General features: G+C 44.4%; 1 protein-coding gene and 1 non-coding gene across 6 annotated transcripts in view; one reads left to right on the top strand and one right to left on the bottom strand.

Annotated features, from left to right (window-relative positions):
- plce1 (phospholipase C, epsilon 1) overlaps positions 1–16,903 on the top strand; it is a 418,731-nt gene that overhangs the window by 189,058 nt on the left and 212,770 nt on the right. The window lies entirely within an intron of this gene.
- LOC121290281 lies at positions 8,960–9,084 on the bottom strand. The gene has a single exon (XR_005945755.1). It is a non-coding gene; the product is annotated as a U6atac minor spliceosomal RNA (small nuclear RNA).

Here is a 16,903-nt window from a genome sequence, read left to right as displayed (position 1 = left end):
AATTGGCAAAAGTGCAATTATAGAATCTGAGCTTGAAGGATAGCTCAGAGGAATTATGCTCTGCTAAAGAAAAGCTGATCAGTGTAGAGAACCAATTTTCATGTACAAAAGATGTGTTTGTAAAGGAAAAATGAGAACTGATGAGAACACTGGAATGTCATTTACAGGACGTCAAGCACTTGAAAGAGGACTTGAAATGCTTAAATGATGAACTTGCAGAAGCAAATTCAACAAAGATAATTAAAACTAGATGAACTTCAAGCACCAAAAGCCTCTTGTAAGCATTGTGCAAAACGCCAGGGACAGGAGAAAGAATTGTTGGTGCATCAGAACAGTTGCTTGAAAGCAGAATTAACAATCAAAATTGATGACCTTCTTGAACTCAGGTCCAATCTGAACAATACGAAGGTTGAGATACGCAATATGGAAGAGCAAATCCAGACTTCGAAAGCAACTAAGAGAAATTCTATGGAACAGATTGACAATCTAACGAACGAATTGAAAGTGACCAAGGAGCAGTCAGAAGAAAGTCAGAAGAAAGATTCCAAACAAATGTCCAGGGCCAGAATTTTTTCGTTGGCGTGTGGGGGCGGGCCCTACACGCTGATATATAAAATGACGAGCGGTGATGTCGGGCGTGCGCCATCGCGATATTTCAGTGGGCGGGCACACGATGTTCTCCAACGCACGTCTGCCATTAATTAACAGGCCACTTAAGGCCTTTGAGCCAATAATTGATGCCAATTTTTCAAGGCCCGTGCGATCTTCAGGTTGTCACACAGGCGCAATGGGCAGGTGGGTAGGCCACATTTTTATAAACTGGGATAAGAGGGGTGATTGGGGTCGTGAGTGTTATTTGTCAGAAATTTAATGATTAAAGTTACTGCTACTTGCCTGTGTGAGCAGGAATACTTCAAAACTCTTCACAGCTCCTTGGACAGCAGTAACAGACTTCAGGTCTGCACTCCAGAGTAAACATCATTTCTGGGGCCTTGCAGGTTTCAGGAAGCCTTCCCTTAGCCTGGGAATGGGATTTGTGCTATCCACTGGAGGCATTTCCTCTGAGGAGGAAGGGAGAGCCAGAAGGAGGAGAAGGCCAGGAGTCTACATTCAGCCTCCAAGGGAAGTCACCTTTGGGAGGAGAGGCACAGGCACCAGGGGCGCAGGGCCAACAGGAAGTCCAAGGTGGAAGGGGCTGCGGAAGATACCACTATCCTGCTGCCAGGTTATGTAGTAGGCAAAGCAGCTACCTCAGTATGTCTGAGGTGTAGTGCCGAAGGAGGCTTCGTCTCTCAAGGGAGACAGTGACCTCCAATTGTCAGATGATAGGCCCTAAGATCTGCGCCAACCGTGTGGGTGGGCACCCCATGCCAGTGGTGTTGAAGGTCACGGCTGCCTTCAACTTCTATGCCTCCGGTTCTTTCCAGGGCTTGGTGGGTGATCTTTGCGGAGACTCCCAGTCAGTTGCTCGGTGGCATTGTATGCGATCTTCTCCTGAAAAAGAGAGAGAAGCATTGATTAGTTCACTCTGTACCAGGATTCCCATTGCATCCCTGCCAACTGAACCAGATTGGGACATTGCAGAGCTCCAGTGAATCGTCACCCTACAGCACACACCAAGAAGCCAGGGCAGACCTCCCTTTGCCCACATGGTGCCCCATCACATTTGCCACCACACCATCTAACCTTGTAAAGTAAGGACACACAAGCACGTGGAACACCAAGGGCAGCAGATGGATTTGTACCCTGCCACCTGGAAGCTCCCTGACAGCAGCCTGACTTTGACATGTTTCGCAGTTCCAGCACTGTGCCTAGGTGCAGATCCTTGAGGTAGCTCCCAAAACAGTAGGCTGGGTGTCAGTCTAACACATGCTGTGGGTGCAGAACCCATCTCAGCACAACCCTCTCAGGGTGACTAGGCATGGGCAATACCTGCTGGCCCACCCAGCGAGGGAACATGCTGTGAATGATTCAATGCTGTAACTGCACTCAGAGTTTGGGGGTGGGTGGGTGGCTGGGGGGAAGCTTACCTGCTGTGTTAAGTGACCTCTGCCAACATGGTACTCACCCTTCCTGAGTGCAAGAGGTCATTAAAATGCTTGCGGTACTGGACCAACATGCGTCGTCCCATGTCATGGGAGCGCACCACGTCCCGGACATGTTTGGTCAGTTGGGGGGGTCTCCTCCTCGCATCCCTAAGAACGAAGATCTCCCGTCATGCCACCTCCTCCAGGAGGGCAGCTAGGCACTCAGCGGAAAACCGAGGGACACAGTGCCTCACTGCACTACCCTCTTGCTTGGCCTGCTCACCAGCAGTGCTCTGGGGAGCCCTCCTGTTGGCCATGATAAACAGCCTTTGCAAGGCTGTCTGCGCTCTATTTGAACAGGCTGCCAGGTTGCCATTGGACCCAGCGGTCATTGCACTTCCGGCACCGCCCGCCCACGCCCACTATCCTCGGGAGCCGAGCTTCAAGCTGGATGGGCCTTAATTGGCCCGTCCACGTAAAATGGTGGCGTGGAGCCGATTGCGGGTGGCGAACGGCTCCATGCCCACACATGCCTATTCCTGAATGGCTCACCCAATGGGGAGAAAATTCTCCCTGAGGTGAAGTTGTCAGACTTATATAAAAGTTCTGCAAATAACAAAGACAACTCAACTCACCAGAGTAGTTGCTGAGCTGAATGAAAAGATTCATAAGCTCAAAAACAACTGGAAAAGAAGAAAGTGCTCAAAAATTTGGGAAAAGTTGTGAAACAAGTGGGAACGAGGGTTTCATTTTTGAAATGTAAACTTCCACATATGTCACGACGACCCACACAATGATGGAAGAAGTGAAAAAAGTGGCGAGGAGACGAATACAATATTCATCTGCCCTGCAAGGAAGGAGTTAGGGTAGCAATCACTGACCAGCACAACAGCCAACCCGACCAAGTTCAACATGAAAGAATGGAAGAAAAGGATGAAAAGGTTTCAGAACAACTTCCAAACTACTGAGAGAAGCAGCTGTGACAGAGCCTGCCACTCCTCCAACAGTCTTGCAAAGAGATACAGAAAGGTTATAAGGTCTCCAGACTGCCTGAACCTTTGAATTTAAGGACTTGAAGGGGGAGATGAGGTGGTGGTTATGTAGTTATGACAATGTAAATGTGTAATAGTAATAATGATGTAAGGCATAAGGTAAACTGTAATCACTTAAAATACATTAGATAAAGACTTGGGGGGGGGGGAAGTGTAGTATAAGAGTCAGGGACATATAGGGTTAATGTAGAACTGAGTACAGTACTGCCTACACACCGAAGTAAGAGGACATGACCCACACCAGAGGCAGTCTAGTGTTGGACACTATTTCAACTCTTTCTTGGACTCGAACTCAAGTTCTGTCGAAGGGTCATGAGGACTCGAAACGTCAACTCTTTTCTTCTCCGCCGATGCTGCCAGACCTGCTGAGTTTTTCCAGGTAATTCTGTTTTTGTTTTGGACAGATCTGTGTGTACCAGCAAGCATGGAGGCAGCTCCTAGCTTGTACCATTACTGTATATTTGTAAATAAATCTTAGAGTCATTAAAGACACAGTTAACCTACATCTGCCTACAATGACTTCTTCAGACTTATCGAACTGTGACCAACACCCTACAACAGCAGCCCCGCGGATTGGAGGGAGAATCCTTCAAGGTGGCTCACTGAGGACACGGAGACTGTCTTCCCTGTCTACAGTTTCCTCTTTCTCAGAGCTTCTGACTCTGATGACCCCACCTCCCCACCCTCACCCTCTGGACTGCCACAGTGAGGCATGAGGTTGGTGGCCTCCATATGTGTTGGAGAGTGGGGCCACTCCCAAGCTGGTAATATTGCCCCTAATTGGGGGCATTTAACTATGGTAAGTGGCTGTCCACCTCTGTTCAGCATGCAGCCGATCTGTCTCCCTTGTTCATTTCAATAATTGCATGTTGAGGAAGAATGAGTCTGCAGTTAGCCCTGTGCTGAAAAACAGGTTTATTTCCAAAACAGCAAAATAAAGTCACAGGCCCTCTAAGTTCCTCCCAGACGCCCAGAGTGAACTGGTTTATATACTCTTGCAATGCCAGAAACTTCCTGAATTTCCCCAGCACCCTCCTGGCTCCAAGCTCAGCATACCGGGAAAAATCTGCCTCTGATGAGATCCAATCATATGTCTTCCTGTCTTGACATGCAGAAAATGTCCATTTTTCATGTGCATTCTAACAGCTGTTTGTCATTCATCATCCTTTCTGCATTCCCTGCCATCTTTGGTTTCATACTGGAGACAGAGATGGGCACCATATGCACTAAAATTGGAACAATACCAAGAAGATTAGTTCAGTATTGCTGCACTGATGGTTGCTTCAGGTAACAATAATTTAGATTAAGTACACTAATCTGAATTAAATGATACAGTTCTAACTATATATTAAGCTTTTCTAAAAAAGACAAAACTCCACATGATGCAGAACACCAGTGCCTCAAAGACTGCTCAAGGAGAAAATCCATCACTTTTTTAGGGTAATACATGAGGCCTTACCAGTGTCACTCACAACCTGAGAACAGATACAAAAAGTTTGTAAAAAGAGGTATGTACAATGACGAGGTTAGTCATTGTCTCTGCTCTGACAATTTCTTTACAACCTTGGTAATTTTAAGAACATGTGCAAGTCTCACTGTGACAGGTTTAAACATTTTCAAACACATCTGTCCCACGACTAGTCTAGTCATTCATCACCATATTTGTTTCAACCATGTGAGGGTAACCAAGTTAGTAACCCTATTTCACTCCTTGGCTAATTTCTTTTTATCCATTCATGGAATGTGGGTATCGCTGGCTAGGCCAGTGTTTATTGCCCATCCCTAATTCCTCTTGTTCAGAGGGCATTTAAGAGCAAACTACATTGCTGTGGGTCTGGGGTCACATGTAGGCCAGACCAGGTAAGGGCATTACAACAATCAATTCATGGTCACCATTAGACTTTTAATTCCAGATTTTTTTGAATTCAAATTCCACCATCTGCCAATTTGAACCCTGGTCCCCAGAGCATTACCCTAGGTCTCTGGATTACTAGTCCAGCGACAATACCACTAAGCCATCGTCTCCCCCCAATTCTCCCACCATTCCAGTACCCTCAAATCCAAGAATGCTCCTTTTCTCAATAGTTGTGCATCTCAAGACCCTTTTCCCCCATACCTCAAATAATATGTGAATAACAAGTTGGACCATGTTGATACCTTCATTTCCAAGACAATTCCTTGCAAATTGCTCCTGTTGCTTTATGAGCAGTAATATGTCCAAACTGGCCAGTATAACCAGCATTACTGCACCTCAGAGTTACAGACCTGAACTGCTCTTTCCAGAAATAAATTAGTTTTGGGAAAGATATAATGACCCAACTCTTCCGAACAAGATTGAAGCCCTTATATTATGACCCTGATCAGCCAAAAAAAGTACCCACTTACATCCCTCTGATTTTTCTGGCCAATCTTCTGATGGAGGATCCTGACTCAGTGCAGCAAACCTGGGAGGGAGCAGTGGAGAGAATCTGTGCAGAGGCACTAGCTTCCATATTCTGGCAAATAGAGTTTAAATGTCCCAAAGCTTCTTTGGAAAGCTATGCAAGAAGGTAAGTGGGCGAGAGGGTAGGGCAGGTAACGGGGTAGGCTTTGTAAGGTGAGTGGGTAGAGTGGCAAGTAAATAGGTACGGGGTTAGGTGGGCAGGGTGGCAGGTGGGTGAATGAGTAGGGTGGTAGGTGGGTAGTGTGGCAGGTGGGTGAGGTGGGGCTGTAGTTGGATAGGGGGGTAGGGTGGCAGGTGGGTGAATGGGTAGATGGGTCAGGTCAGGAGGGGTTGTCAGGTTGGGGGCTAGGTTGGGTTTGGGAGTTTTGGGGATTTGGGTGGAATTGGGTGATTGGGCAGGGAGTTGGGCGGTGGGATCGGTCGAGGGTTCAAGGGGAGATAGGTGCTGGGGTTGGGTCAGGTTGGGACGAGGAGAGTCCAAGATCAGTGGGGATACAGGGGTTGGGTTAATCGGAAGGTCAGGATGGATACTTGTCGTGGGGGGGGTGCTGTTGATGGGGGAGTCGGTAGGGAGGTCAGTGAGAGTGTTTGGGATGTCAGTTGCATAGTTACCAGGAGTTAGGCTTTTTTTTCTTTCTGTCTAACATTTCCTGGGTAACTATTCAGGTCAATAAGTCGGAACCATCCAATATCTCTGACTCAAACTTGGAGACACTTTCGGAAGGTCCCAGGAACAGGGGAATTGCCAAGCAGAAGTTCGCCTTTCTGGGCAATTCCCATGGAGTCTGTGTGTTGGGACTTCCGAGGGGTTCCATAGCACATCTTGGGGTGGTACATCCGGTCTCTGACTATCCAGAGACTGGACGATTTAGGCCAAAATGTAATGCAGAATTGATAATTGTACAGTGAGATTGTTTTTGTATAGTGTACACAGTGTGGAAATTAATGATTTATGGAAATCCAGTGGACAAAAACACCCACAGTACAGCTGGTTAAACTATTCACAGAGCCACTGTTATGATTTATTAAAATTCCAGTGACAACCCTGGGTAGGCTGTGTTCAGAACTGAGATTTTACGTAAACTGTGCTCAGTTTATCAAAATACTTTAGGGAGTAATGTGGGAGCTTTACATTAAAATATCCCAGCTTCTATTTTACCTGCTTTGCTGACTGTGTGTGTGTGTGTGTGTGTGTGTGTGTGTGTGTGTGTGTGTGTGTGTGTGTGTGTGTGTGTGTGTGTGTGTGTGTGTGTGTCTGAGAAGGAGGGAACAGCATTTAGAGCAGTGTCCCATAATACGTGGAAGCTCTTTGCATAATACTGTGGCTGAAAACTGACTTAGTAACATCTGGAGAGAAGATTTAGGGCAAGAAAGTGAAGTTGGGGAAAATCACGTTTTCTAATATTGTGATTGATGGTGGCAAAAACAGAATAAAGGTATGAACATTGGATCCTCCACACAGCTGTTCAAATGTGGGAAGTGAGGCTGTTATGGCACAGCTGAAGGTAAATGCTGAGTTGTTCAAATCCCAGAAGGAAAATTGAGACAACTGCCACAATGATTTTTTTCAATTTGTATGTTTCGAGCTGCGGCCTTTGAATTCAGTGGTAATAAGACCACCGAGCCTTATAGCTTTTTACAAAACTAGATTAAACATTTATTAATAAGAGAAATGATGTTAAGCACATACAAATGTCTACAAATTACTATGATAATAACTTCTAAATCCCCTAATTAATCTGACTCCGAGTTACACTTCTGTTAAGGCAACAGTAAGACACATATATTTTAAAAGACCCAAGCAAAGAAACATACCCTGAGCAATCCAATTCAAAGTGAATTCTCTTAACTTTAGTTAATTGAAGACAGCAACTTGAGGCATAGATACTGAAGGTTTTTCACACTTCGTATGCCTTTACACACAGCCTTATCTCCTTTATACATATTTTCCCTTTTGAATGCAGATTCCCCATTGTCTTTGGTCTTTACCTTTCTGATAATAAAAATCTCTCATACTAAAAGTTTACCAGTAATCTTTGGGATAAAATAAACACACTGTTTCTTAACTTTCCCTGGCTAGGTACAATATTTCACTCCATCTTTTTGAATTCAAGCTGGTCTAGTTTATTTAAAAATGCAGAAGTTCTTTTACACTTACATTTTAAATTTCCCCCATGTTTACCTACTTAACATTTCAAACCTAGCATATCTTTTAACGCATCAAAGCCTTCAGACCAGCTGTGGACTATTTGACAATAAATTCCAATAACATTATCATATCTTCCTGACAGGTCCATGAAATAGGATTCACTAATGCCCATGCTTGAATAAGCATTTGAGAATTTTATCTTAATGTAAATCTAGTCACATCTAGTCACATCGTTCTCTACAGGCTAACCTAACATCCTCCTTCAGAAAACACAAGCAGCAAGCATTTAGATCAACCCTTTAATGTCCCAGGGTACTTCACAGAGACATTACCAGATAAAAATAGACACTGAGCCAAAGAAGGAAATACAAGGTAGTGTGACCAATTCTTAATCTAATTTAATTTATCTTAATATTATTTTGCCGAGTGTAACTAGTTGCTAAGAGTATCCGTTAACGTGTTCAGGAACAGACTGGTTAAGGTTCATATTCTCAGCAGAGAAATGCCACGGCAGCATTCCCATATCGTGAGCTGCCTCTGAACTAACTTAGAAAAGTAATATTGGTGGTCAAACCATTGGCCTTCATGCAAACCCTTTGGTGTCCCTATTGAAGAGATCTCTTTGTCTCTGGTATCCATCACCATCTCCCTGTCAACCACATGCTTGGAAGGCGGGGAAGAGGTGTTGCCAGTAGGTCAGCATGAACCCATATAATGGTTTGGATTCTTGACCAAAGAGGAATTTGGCTTTAAGCATAAATTTCAACTGACTTGAAACCAATTCTGCAATCCTCTCTCTAAGTACAGCTGGCACTGTGCTTTATATTTGCCCACCTTGTAATTTAAGGTATGATTGGCATTCAGGAGAGATCTTGCAGCCTCCCAGCAGGCAGCAACAGGGTGGTAGCATACCGAAAATGGTGAGGAGTGACTGTGTGCCCCATTCCTGCTGACAGTGTGGCCGTCTCTACCCTTGCTGGGTATCTGGAGCACCAGTCTGAATCAAGTAATAGGCCCTTATAATATGCAAATCAGAGTCCTGTGACATACATAGTACCACAATTGCTAGTTTAAGACAGAACTGGGAGTGGAATACACTATGCACACACTGCACAGTTCAGCTGGTGGTTTAACTCTTTTGAGTCAACCAAATAAGCTAAATTAATAAAATCAGGGACAAAGTAAAAGCAGCCCCTAAATTAGAGACTGCAAGAACAAAGACAACATTTAAAGGAAACATTACAAACATTAAACCAAAATGTACTGAAGTGCAAACAAAAAAGGTTTGCAAAAATGGTTAGATGCCACTAAGTAGATGGCAATGCCTTAATCTTTTGTGCGTTGTAAGGCCACTGGGGCCCCTTCCATCCCTATCAAGGGGAGTGCTAACCTTTTCTCCTTTCAGCCGAACAGGAACCCAGCGCTTTAGTTTTAGTTTATTTCTTGTGTGGGAACCTGGGCCACCATCTTTGCTGCCCCTCCACCCCCCCACTCCTGTGATGGACCTGTCCACAGATTAAACACCTTATGACCTAAGACCGACTGGCCTTTGTAACCATACTTCGGGTAATTAGTTTTCCACATGTAGGAGGTGGTGAGATTCCAGGCCCTCTTGTTGGGATGGTCAGATGGCTGGTTGGGACTCTCCTGAAACCTGCCGACAATGAAAGTCGAACCCTGTGACTCTGAAAAGGATATAAATGAACAAGGTGTCCCAACTGCTCTGTACTTGAGCCTTATTGAAGTTGTTGCATTTAAATTTTTGTCAACTTGACAGGAATGCGTAATTGTACAACTGTGAGAACTGTTTTTCTGAAATTAACTGTAGTAGAAGTTCAGTAATGCCAGGTTGGACAGCACTTTCAAGGTTGTGATGTAATTACCATTAGGGTTGCAATCCTAATTACAATCTTGGAAAGCGATTGCTATTGTTGCAATCCCAACAGGTTCATTATTGGTAATTACTGGGATCCAAAAAACACCAAATTCAGTCCATATCTGTACCAATTTTTAGCATATACAGATTGTTCCTTTCTACACCTTGACACAAAGATGATCTGATATCGGGAGCCGAATTTTCCCCTTCAGACGCTGAGCAAACCTACATTGGGAGGCCCACTCTGGGGGGTGTGGTGGCCTGAAAATTTGTACTTACCAGGCCATTCACGACAGACGCCATTTATCCCAGGGCATGAACTGCTCAAATAAAGTGACGTCGATCACCATTTGAATGCTTGCTGTAAATGCAATTTTCCTTGACATTGGTATTTTCTTTGAGGCAGGTGAGTTCCTGAAGACTGTGTGCACTATATCAGGTATGTCAGTTTGTGAACCTTGGGTGAAGCCTGCAGTGGAGTTGGGAACCTTTTGACAAATAAGCTTAAAGCTCTTGCCAACTTCAAGTGCCATAATTATATGTTGCTTGATAAGTTAAATATGTTTTAATTCAGTAATTGACTATAGGGCTCTGTAAAGTTTTATGAGCTTTTAAGAGGGGTAACCTTTGTTAACTGGAGTTTGAATGGATGATTTCCAAAATATATTTTATGAGCATTTCAAAGACTCCCCAGAGTTATTATATGGCTCATGAATCCCATATGTAGTAGATGCTGGGTGAATGCGTATGGAGGTGCTTGGGGTGTTTGGAAGATTCATGGGGACATGGAGGAACCATGGGGGTTTGAGGATACATAAGGGGCTTAGAAGGGGCATTGTTTGCATGGAGAGGTCATGGGGAGCATGCAGTGGGTATGAAGGATATGAGGGGTTCATGGGAGGTATGGAATATGTAAGGGGCGAGAGGTCAGGGCTAGGGAGCCTATCAGCCATGTAGAGCACTGGGCCAGTGTGCTAGTGAATGGCAGGCCTTCTAACCTGCTGGCTTCATCATCTGCCCTCCTCTGTTTCTGCCTTTTGCCTGCTTCGGGAGGCGGCGGCCACAACTCAGTCTGACTCCGACTCTGGAAGATGAAAATCCTGCATGGGCCTGGCTTTCAGAAGTCAGGAATAGGATGTCGCAAATTTCCCGACTCGCGCTCCCCATGAAGGGGGAATTCCTGCCCCGAATGTTTAATGCAATTACACCAATGATGTGAAAATGAAAGTAATTACCAGATAACACAATTAACCTTCCATGGAGATACATGTCAAATTATTCTTCAGACTGATTAATTACTTATGAGATATTGTCTGAAAAGCACGTTTACCTAGTCTGTAAATATCTCTTTCGAGGAAATTCCCCACTCACTTCCCGAAAGAAAAATCTGGCTGTGTTCTTTTCCTACTTCCAGTCATTTGGTCTGTGGATCTGTTCAATTGGCTTGGGAGGTAATGGAACATATTTGATTCATTATAAGACTTTGTAGCTGTACATTTCTCTTCCTTGTAATTGGTTCTTGCTGCTTTAATCAATTGGCCTGACGTGACCAAAAGAAAGCAGTTATGTCCACATGTGATTCCACCACTTCTTCCGCAGTAGTCCGGAGACCTGCTCACTTTATTCAACAAACGTTTCCAAATTTGGAAGTTCAGCAATGTGCTGCCCAGTTCCATTTCGTTTATTATTGTTGCAGCAGTTTTAAGTCAGTATTAATATGTTGATGACCATGGAAACAGCAAAGATACAAATTATTTTAATTAACTGGTGGACACTTTGAGGCCAATTTCTGACCCGGTTTTCAGACAGGAGTAGAAGGTCCAAAGCCACAGTGTAGTGCTTACCGCCCCATTGTCGCTGTTGCCCCTCTCCCCTCCCACAGTGGACCAGGAAACAGGCAAACAGCCTTCCTGCCCAAAACAGAGATGAATGTACTTTAATTTGCAAATTAGGTTCCCCTGCTGACTGCCAGGTGCCAACCCTGTTTTCTGGCATTCTACTGGGCGCAGCCCTTAAGCAGTCACCTATAGGCTGCTCCAAGAAGCACCGTAGGACTGATGGACTTGCGTGAGTGCACGTCCTGACTTGACACAACATCACCCCCCTACCCCCCACACCCCCGGAAGGAGAAAGCAGTTCAGACCAGTACTCTTATTTCTTAGTTTCTACTGGTGTTCAATTTTAAGGTATAGAAGACCAATTTGGACCAGCATTCTTATTTCCCAGTTTTCACTTTTTTTCCTTCTGGGATCTGCTCTTGGTCCCTTCATTGCCCCACCCTGGGATTGCGCCCACCCCCCCCCCCCCCCCCCCCCCCCCCCCCCCCCCAACCCCAACACCATATATTAAGTTTTGGATTTACCTCTATAGATAAGCTGCTGGATTTCCTGGCTGTCACTTGTTTGGCCCTTGCTCAGCTCCGGGACCTTGAAAATTCTCTCTTTTATCTTGTGGCAATTCCATGGGATGGTTTACAGGTTTACTACAGCCCACCCTCACCACCCCGCTACCCTCAGGTGAAATCTGACAAATTTACAAATTGTTTAGTCTATTTTCTGAACATTGAAAAAATCGAGAGCCCAGGCTTATGAGTGAGGCAGCTACATGGGAAATTTTAACAGGAATACCAGGCAAGGAAACTTTTCACTCTGTCACCACTACAGCTGTGCTTTTATAAAGTGAAGAAATAAACAAAAGGCATCTACAAAAAGACTAAAGGAAGACAAAGCGCTCCCACATGAGTATACCGTACCATTTCTATTGGAATATCTGGTTACAATCCATAAACATTGCACCATTTATTTTGGACAATCTGCTTCTTTACATTTGCCCGTTGTTTCCCAATTTACTTTAGTTTTAGCTGGAGCTTCTGATTTTAAGCCTGTCTAACTGACCTCATGCAATATGGAGTGATTTGCAAAAGGTTCACCGATTGGCTTACGCAGTTGCTTTCTACACTTGTCTGAAGGATGTATAAAGGCAATTTCTTTCCTTTTCCAATTTCCTTCCTTTGATTTATGCTTCAATTAACACCTCTAAAAACTGGTAATTTATCTCGTTGCTATCTGGGACACCCTGGCGTGTCCAAACTGGCTGACGCATTTATCGGTAGCAGCAGTGACTGCGCTTTAAATGCAATTCACTGCCTGCTAAGAGCTTTGAACCTCCTGAGGACACACTAAACATTATTTAAATGCAAATTCTTCCTTTATCCTTTCCGTTTTTTCCCTTCCTCCCATCTCTTTTCTCTGTACCCCTTCCCTTCTCCATTTTCCCTCATTTCCCTCTTCACTTCTTCCCACCTTCCATCTTCCCTCACTCATCCCTTCTTTTCTCCCTCCACTGCTGCCCTTCTTTCCTTACCTTCCTCTCTTCACTTACTGCCATCCATTTACTTCACATTTCCCTTTTCTCTTTTTCTTAATTTCCTCTCTCCTTTCCCTTCTCTAAGATCTCCCTTTCCTTTCCCTGCTGTGACCATCTTGTCATTACCCAGCCACCCATCACAGTGCTGAATGGGAAATACTGTAAGCAATTAAGCAAGCTCTGGAAATGTAAGAGGGAAAACATTAATGAATTTGAATTAATTGGTCTTCTGCCACCAACACAGCACACAACAAAATCTGATGACTTCATTTGCACCAGGCTTGCAAGGATCACAGTTTTCCTCCCAATACTTTAGATATACACCAGCAAGTCACTGTCCATAAGGAGGCCAAGAAATGAACCAAAGCCTTATATGTGCATGAATAGGAATACATGACACACAACTGGTACTTAACCTAGATATTATGGTATAAGACACCAGAGAGAATGTGAGATGTCATATTCTTCTGTCTACTCTGACAGGCCATAAATATGACACTGTCAGGCTATTATGCTCAGGTTAAAACTTAAAGACACATTTATTTACAAATAAGGAAAGACAGAGATGCACGCTGTTGGGATAACTGACTTAATTTTGCTTTCTAAGTAATCTGCAAGGGTCTAAAATAATTCCATCAAAGCCATTAATTACAATGATAAGCTCAAGACCTCCAGAGCAGACTTTTGTAGACTTCCCAGGGTATCGCATATGGGCATAATTTCATGCCCTCCAGTTTGATGATGGGTGGGTGTTTAAGCAGATGGGATGGTGGTAGGAAGGGTACCCCACTGCCTTCCTACCTCTGCCCTGATTTAGTCTGGGGTGTGAAGGTTCACTGACGTCCTTCCTTTGGGAAGGAACCAATTGAGACCCTTAAGTGGGCAATTAATGGTATTTATTCAGCACTGAGTGGAGGACTCGCCATAAAGGAAGCCTTGCTTGCTGGCTTTCAGTTGGAGTCCCTCATTCCCTGGTGAAGGGACTTGCCATCAAGAGTGGGGAGCCTGCTAAGCCTGCCCCTGTTGCTGACCCTCCTCCCCCTCTCCCCTGAGAACCCCACCCTGCAACCCCCATCCTGCCATCACTCACCTGAGACCCATGTCCCTTGGCAGTCCAGGGCCTCAGGTGGATGCACTACCAGCATCTGCCACTGTTCCACTGGTAGCGTTGCTGAGCAATATACAACTGCTGGCTTCTGGCCGACAGCTCTCAGAGGGTGGGGATTCCACCCTGGGGTCCTTGATCCCAGGGATGGCCCGCTGCTGCCTAATCAAGTGCCTGAGGCAGTTAATTTGACAAGCCTTCCTGAACAGAGGCAATGTGGAGCTGGTAATACCTCCATTAAATACTGTCCTATACGTGGGTCAGGCACTGGCCACTACATGGCAAGCGCTGATTACACATAATTTTGAAATTTGGAACATTGAACTAAAGAAACTGAGGACATTCGCTACCTTTACCTTCCTCTCCCTCTCTATCTCCCTCTACCCCAACCCCCTCATTCTGTCTCCTTTGCTGTCCCTCCACCCACACCCCACTCCTATTGTCTTCCTATTTCTTGGCCTCTCTCTTTCTCTCATTTTCATGTGCTCTTCCTCTTTCTGTTTACATTGATGCTCTTGAATTTTTGCCAACTTTCTGTCTACGTTATGGCAGGGGATTGGAAGAAACCCTACAGAAATTACAGGAGGTTAATCTTCAATTGAAATACAGTCTCTATAGTCCAATATTGTTAAATGAATTTTCACCAATAAAATAAAGCTAAATTGATTGTCACAAGTTGTCTCTACTTTCCACATTAGGTACATTCCAAGATTGAGCTATACGTTGAACCAATCAGAGAAGTCAGGAGACAATGGGGAGAATTTTTAGGTTGGCGAGCAGGGGCGGGGTCCGCTCGCCGATGCGTAAAATGATACGGGGTGACCGCGGGCGTGTGTCCTGCCGTCACCCTGTGTCATTTAGATTTTCAGGTCGGCGGGTGCACAGCCGACTCGGTGACCTGTCAACGGCCACTTAAGGCCATTAATAAAGTAATTAATAGACCTGCCCGTCCAACCATAAGACTGCTGGGCAGGCGAGGAGGCCAGGTGGCCTTCAGAAAAAATGAAACCTCATCCATGGGCGGGATGAGGTTTCATGAGGGATTTAGAATGTTCCAGAAATTTTTAAGTTAAAGTAATGGATATGTCCCAGCTCATGTGACAGTGCTACATGAGGGAACGTCAATTTTTTTTCTCATCTTTATTCAATGTTTAAAACCTGAGCCGATCTTCTAGAGGCAGCACTCTGCCTCAGGGAGATCTGTGCGCTGTTTTGCGAGCATGCGTAGAAGAGTGCACTCCCGGCTCAGGGAATCCCCCACCCCTCAGCCCACATAGGGAGAGCATAGTGCTTCCTGGCGCATGTCACGCTGGACGGGCCTTAGTTGGCTTGCCCACGTAAAATGGCGGCGTGGCCCTGACTGGGGGTGCCGATCAGGAACCCGCCTGCTTGTGCCCGCTCCCACACAACCCCCCCCCCCAACGGGGGGAAGATCCTGCCCGATGTCTGCCTTACTTAAACCGACTGCCACCTGAGGATAGCGTGCCTGTACCATAAATTTAATTCTCATTAAAACACTGTCTTACAGCTAGAGCACATTTTTCATTTGCAAGTTCCTACTACAGATCCCCATGATTGCAGCAGCAATGCTCTAATTAAAAAACCAAAAGCTTGTGCATGTTTACTGCATTGTCATGTTAAGTGAATGCTTTGTTGAGGCAGGGAACTTTTCCTTATCTCCTTTCATGCCCATTTTAGTGAAAGCAGCATTGCTTTGACATTGAAATGACTCGCTGACACTCGAACTCGCTGACACTTGGAGTATATTTGAATTGAAGTGCTTTAGCTGTTAGCCGATGGAGTCAGTGGATGTGCTGTGTGCGCACCTTTATAAAAAATAGGGTAATGAAGATTGGGATGACTTGACCTTAGAAATGTAGTGAGTGTTTCAAGGACCCTGATACTTGCCTCTTCAGAGTCAGCCCTATGAGAAAATTGCAGCATGAAGTAAAAGATCTAGATATAGAAAATTACCATGTTCTTCCAAGATAATTTTAAACAGGGCCCAGATTCATACTTACTTCTGAATTAGTGTCGTAACGGTTAACATTGTTCCGCTACAGTGTAGGCTTTAATAAAGCAAAGGGAAACATTCGTTTGTTGAATGTTTTAGGACAAATTCTTTGTTCTAAATAGCCAGTGTTGCCAGTCTAGAAGGGGCAAGAAACAGAGAATTCAGGTGGAAATCAGAATCGCCAGATTCCCGCCTGTTGCAGGCAGCATATAATCTTCCAGCCAGCATTTTAGCTGCGTAAGGTGCTGTATAAACAAGTGGGTACGAGACCTTCATTTAAATATTAAAATGTGAGATAGTTTTTAAAAATTATATGATCACAAGTAGAAGATCTTCCTTTATCCCCAAAAAGCTCTTGAGGAGTTACGTCAATAGAAATTCCAAAAATGAAGTTGGTAAGGTTGATGAGAGGAAATTGGGGGCTGTTGTAAGCCAGGAGTACTTTGAGGGAGTTCTTTTTAATTGAGCTTTGGTTTCAGAAGTTTTTAACTTTTTGGGAATTATTTATGGATGCAGTATAACAGCTTACTGTCTGTTGGTGAAGTGGTATTTTCTTTGAGCATCTAATTCTCATTTTGTACATTTATGAATTATCTCATTCTGCTAAGGCTATATAACTTACAGAACAAATGAACATAAATTCACATTTCATTCATTATGCAGGAAGATCACAACCTCCTGTTGCCTTAGGTTGTATGTCTGTGCTGTGTCACTCCAATTTTGACATCCAGGTGATTATGAGTACTTTTATCCTAAATATGACACGAAATCTTAAAAATGGGCCAATTTGAAAAAGAAAACTACTGATTGCACTGTTGCTTCAATTACTAATACTCTTGTTCTTAAGGAGAGCATTTCAATTAAGTTCTAT

Source organism: Carcharodon carcharias, chromosome 17, assembly GCF_017639515.1.
Source record: "Carcharodon carcharias isolate sCarCar2 chromosome 17, sCarCar2.pri, whole genome shotgun sequence".
NCBI classification, from domain to species: Eukaryota; Metazoa; Chordata; class Chondrichthyes; order Lamniformes; family Lamnidae; genus Carcharodon; species Carcharodon carcharias.
This window is presented reverse-complemented; position numbering and strand designations above follow the sequence as displayed.